The sequence below is a fragment of the Mesoplodon bidens genome (genome assembly GCF_964165515.1).
Source record: "Mesoplodon bidens genome assembly, chromosome: 6".
NCBI lineage: Eukaryota > Metazoa > Chordata > Mammalia > Artiodactyla > Ziphiidae > Mesoplodon > Mesoplodon bidens.
This window is the reverse complement of record NC_138162.1, coordinates 116378881-116384439: the sequence shown is the minus strand read 5'-3', so window position 1 is coordinate 116384439 and position 5559 is coordinate 116378881.

Genomic DNA, 5559 nt, shown 5'->3' with positions numbered 1-5559 from the left:
GAAATAAAAACAAAAACAAAAACAAATGGGATCTAATGAAACTTAAAAGCTTTTGCACAGCAAAGGAAACCATAAACAAGATGAAAAGACAACCCTCAGAATGGGAGAGAATACTTGCAAATGAAGCAACTGACAAAAGGATTAATCTCCAAAATATACAAGCGAGTCATGCAGCTCAATATAAAAACAAACAAACGACCCATTCCAAAAATGGGCAGAAGACCTATATAGACATTTCTCTAAAGAAGATATACAGATTGCTAACAAACACATGAAAGAATGCTCAACATCATTAATCATTAGAGAAATACAAATCAAAACTGCAATGAGATATCATCTCACACCGGTCAGAATGGCCATCATCCAAAAATCTACAAACAATAAATGCTGGAGAGGGTGTGGAGAAAAGGGAACCCTCTTGCACTGTTGGTGGGAATGTAAATTGATACAGCCACTATGGAGAACAGTATGGAGGTTCTGTAAAAAACTACAAATAGAACTACCATACGACCCAGCAATCCCACTACTGTGCATATACCCTGAGAAAATAATAATTCAAAAAGAGTTATGTACCAAAATGTTCATTGCAGCTCTATTTACAATAGCCAGGAGATGGAAGCAACCTACGTGTCCATCAACAGATGAATGGATAAAGAAGATATGGCACATGTATACAATGGAATATTACTTAGCCATAAAAAGGAATGAAAGTGAGTTATTTGTGGTGAGGTGGATAGACCTAGAGACTGTCATACAGAGTGAAGTAAGTCAGAAAGAGAAAAACAAATAACCGTATGCTAACACATATATATGGAATCTAAAAAAAGAAAAAAAAAGGTCAGAATAACCTAGGGGATGGGAATAAGATGGGAATAAAAATGCAGACGTACTAGAGAATGGACTTGAGGATATGGGGAGCGGGAAGGGTAAGCTGTGACAAAGTGCAAGAGTGGCATGGACATATATACACGACCAAACATAAAATAGATAGCTGGTGGGAAGCAGCTGCATAGCACAGGGAGATCAGCTTGGTTCCTTGTGACCACCTAGAGGGGTGAGATAGGGAGGGTAGGAGGGAGGGAGATGCAAGAGGGAAGAGATATGGGGACATATGTATATGTATAACTGATTCACTTTTTTTGTTTGTTTGTTTGTTTGTTTGTTTTGTTTGTTTTGTTTGCAATACGCGGGCCTCTCACCTCTGTGGCCTCCCCCGTTACGGAGCGCAGGCTCCTGAAGTGCAGGCCCTGTGGCCATAGCTCACGGGCCCAGCCGCTCCGTGGCATGTGGGATCTTCCCGGACCGGGGCACGAACCCACGTCCCCTGCATCAGCAGGCGGACTCTCAACCACTGCACTACCAGGGAAGCCCTGATTCACTTTTTTATAAAGCAGAAACTAACACACCATTGTAAAGCAATTATACTCTAATAAAGATGTTAAAAAAAAAGTGCTTCATCTTCAAGAAGATTCATAGGAAGGACTTTTTGACAAACACAGATCTAGGGTATATTTCAGATCATACCCCTGAACTGGGTAAGAAATTTAAAATCCTAATGGAAGACCTGATGGCTTCATAAAAAGTAAAAGGATTGGTTACTGAGTAGACTGTTGTTTATGGTTATGTTTATGGGTTTTGTCTGGAATATTACTGATTTTGATCTGTGTTCTCCAGATATAGGGAAGCCCTTCCCCTCAAGTTACTCTTGACTTATAGCAGTTTTGTTAATTATACTTCTTTGAGTCTGGCTATCTAGGAGCAAGTCTCCCTCAGAGTGCAAGATCCAGACTGGTTTTCAGTCTTATTTTCCTGAATCCCTTATACAAGATCTTTCTTTTACAAGACTTGGATCCAGGACTTGGAACTGGGGAATATTTCCAACTTGGTATCCATTCCCCAAATCAAGGTAGGACTACACCCCATTTCAGCAGGAATTAGCTAGAGCAGTCATCGTCCGATTCCCTGAAAGACTTGGGGAAGGATGAAACAGGATTGAAAGTGGAGACCAAGTCCCCCCAAAACCAAGTTTCTCTGCCGAGTTTATGATTAGCCACTCTGTCCAAAACATACCCTCGTGTTCTTCTCAAGACTAAGGAGTATCAAAGAAAACGGGGGAATTGTAATAGAGCACAGCACCGTGCAGCCCTTAGCGTAGCCATTGCTGTTATCACCCACCCCCCCACCCTGTTATCAGGCAGTGGTTACCGGGAGACCACAAACACCATGGTTAGAGCTGTGTCGGTGGTCCCACTCAACCATTGGTCGGCACCACAGTGGGCCCCTCCCTCAAGTGGTCCTCAGCCAGTGGTCCTCAGGCGAGAGTGAGATAAGAGGCGGATCTTGGCCTTCTCCCCTGGGCCCTCCAGCTCACCCGGCCTTGGGCCTGACAGGTGAGCTGGGGGGCCCAGGGAACAGACTGGGGGCGTGTCCTGCAGGGCTCCAGAGCCCTCACCAAGGCCACCCAGTGGCCCGGCCCAGGCCCTGAGGCGGCGGTGACCGTCTCCCCCATCCCCGCCACTGTGACCTAATGGCAGCGGCAGTTTGGATGAGACACAGTCTGCAGGACCTGACTTTGCCATCTGGGTGGCCTGAGGAGCCTGAGGGCCAGTTGGGTCCTGGGCGCCTGGCTCCCTCAGTGATGACGGCTGGGCAGGGTCCGGGGACCCCCGGCCCTGAGGGCGCCACCAACTGAGATCTGCTTCTTCAGCAGAGCCTGGGCACTGGCTGGAGGACCCAGACCTGGTGCTGGACGCACCCCTGCCCCCAGCCTGCCGCAGGGACCCCTTCCTCTTATCCAGGGCCTGGACCTCGGAGGGCGAAAGTCGAGCCTTGGGACCTTGCCCTTCCTTATCAGAACAGAGATAGCATTTGTTTAGGGGGAGGTTTACAGGAACATTGTGACCATGACCCGACCTCAACAACAACGGATCTGACACCAAGAAGTCTGCAACAACTAACTATGCCCCTCCCTCACCTTTCCTGTAAGGGGGCTTTGCTGAAAGCTTTCGGGGACATAAGGGTTTTTAAAGCTTGAGCCATCCGTCTCCTTGCGGTGCCCTGCAGTAAACCTTTGTCTGCTCCAAACTCCAACGTTTTGGTATTGTTTGGCCTCACTGTACGTCGGGCAGTGAGGTAACAGTTTGTGTACACTTTTATACCCTGACTTTTCATCCCATATAATCATTTTACCATGCTGGTGTTTAGTGGTGGCCTAAAACTTAGTTAAGTGGATGAACCATAATTGACGTAACATCTTCCTATCGTGAGACCTCTAGTCACCAAACCTCTACTCCCACCCCCAGCTTTTGGCTGTTTTAAATTACAATTACTCTCTTTGTAGTTTTTAGTGTCTTGCATATTTCGGGTAACTCTTTACCTGTCCAGAAGTGGGATTCCTGGTGGACAGGAGAGGGTTAAGGCAGCAGCTCTGGGTCCCTGGGACCGTGCACGTACCCAGGAACGGGCTGCTTCCATGTCTGCCCTTGGCTGGCTCCTGGGGACCGAGCTCTCGGGGTACACGGGCTGGAGGAGTGTTCTGCATGCTTGGGGGCTGGTCCCTGCTGTCATGGTTTCTGCAGGTGGTTTATGCTGACACTGTCTTTATGCTGAACACCTGCTCTCCCTCTGCGGCAGGTGGGGCCGTCTTGCAGCCACAGCGTCACCCATCATTGCTGAAGGAATTGAGTCCCGTGGCACTGCTGGGAGAGGACTCTCGGAAGCTTGTGTCTGGTTTCCCCTAGACTTTGCCCACGTGACTTTCCCTTTGAGATTTTGCTCTATCCTTCTGCTATAATAACCTGTAACTGTGAATAGAACAACATCTGGTCCTCTGAGTCCTTCCAGTGACCCATGAAGCCCAAGGGTGGTCTTACAGACCTCAACACACCTGGCCTGGTGGGCATTCAGTTGCAGATAATGGAAACTACTCTGGCTAGTTTAAGCAAAAAACATTTTTATCATGTATTCCGTGGTTTCCAAATGGTTGGCATGACTGAAAATGTGGATGGAGCATTTTCCACAGGGCTGGGGACAATTTCTAGCCCTGCATTTCCCTATTTCTGCTAGAAGAAGCAGACCCACCCAGCCGGGCAGCGGCCTGCTGTGAGGTCCTGCTGCCTTAGCTGTGCCGGGAGACGGGAACCCCATATCCTGCCCGCTCGCCTCCTGACTCAGTTCTGAACGCAGGCGTCTGGGGGACAGAGCTCACACCTGAGGCTGTGTCTGCAAGGCCATCTGGAAATGTGGCATTTCACCTTCCAGAGCTCAAAGACACAGGAAGGAGCTCAGATCCTGAGCCAAGCCACAGCATCTGATATGCTGTGTCAAAGACTACAAACCTGTTAGCGTTTCTGGATCCTGCCAGACAGCTTTCCCAGCTTGGAAAGACGCACAAGGGCAAAGCCACCAGGCGAGGCTCCTGTTTGTGGTGCTTTAACGTTTGAGATGCAGGAAACCTCTGGAAATGAAAGTGAACCCTGAGTGATAAGGGGCAGCCTGCCCATCTCCTGTGTGTCCTGTCTCTGCCTTTCTATTTTCCTATGAAGAAGCAGATTCCCACAGACTGTCGTTAGATTGCGTGTTTCCCGGCTTGAAAGGGGGCTGTACATCAACTCCCCTATGTCGGGGACTTAACGAGAAAAACGAGGCCCTCCTGTATATAGCCCGGGCTGAGCACTTTGGCTCTTGTTGGGAACCACTGAGTAAAATGCATGGAAGAGGCCGGTTTTACTTTTACGAATTAATTTGCACTTTCCTCTCTCTTGTCCCACTTCACAGGCTTGTCAGCTCCCCCATCTCAGCTGTCCTCTGCTGCCTGCGTGTGTCCAGTCTCCCAAAGAACCACCACCGCTTGTCCTAGAAAGGGGATCCAGGCTTGGAGCCAGCCGATTGGATTTGAGCTTTAAGGTAAGATTTTTGTTCAAGAACTTTAGCTGCCAGAGGTATAACATGTCATTCAGATGCTGGGAAAATAATAACCATGATGGAGATGTTTATATACACAAGGATGGTGGGAATGATAAAGAGGTAAACTTCCTAATTCCTCAGAGGACCACATAACTTTACAAGGACTGGGTCTTGGAATGCTGGTAAACTGTTCTACAGCAATAGAAAATGGATACAGGATATTTATGATACTGTCCTAATGAGATCCCATTCTTGTACATATTACATGTACATGCATAGAAAACATCTAAAAGGATGGATATAAATGTTGGGGGTGAGATACCCAGTGGCTTTTACTTTATTCCTTATACTTACTGGGTTGTTTGAAAAAAAAATTAAGTGAGCATATATTTAATAATCAGATGGGAGAAATAAAGACCTTAAAGTGAGAAAGAAAAGCATTAAAAAGTATATCCTAAGTACCTCAAAGGAGTCTAGTAGATTGAAATTATGTAACTGACAAGAATGCATTTTTGAAAGTGGTGTAGTTTCATAAAAATACGATGTAGTACATTTTTCTCAGTCCTTAATCTCTCCTCCTTACTTAGAATTAATAGGCGCACCTTTGTGTATGTTTAGATTCAGAATTTTATTTTAAATGGATTTCTATGCCGT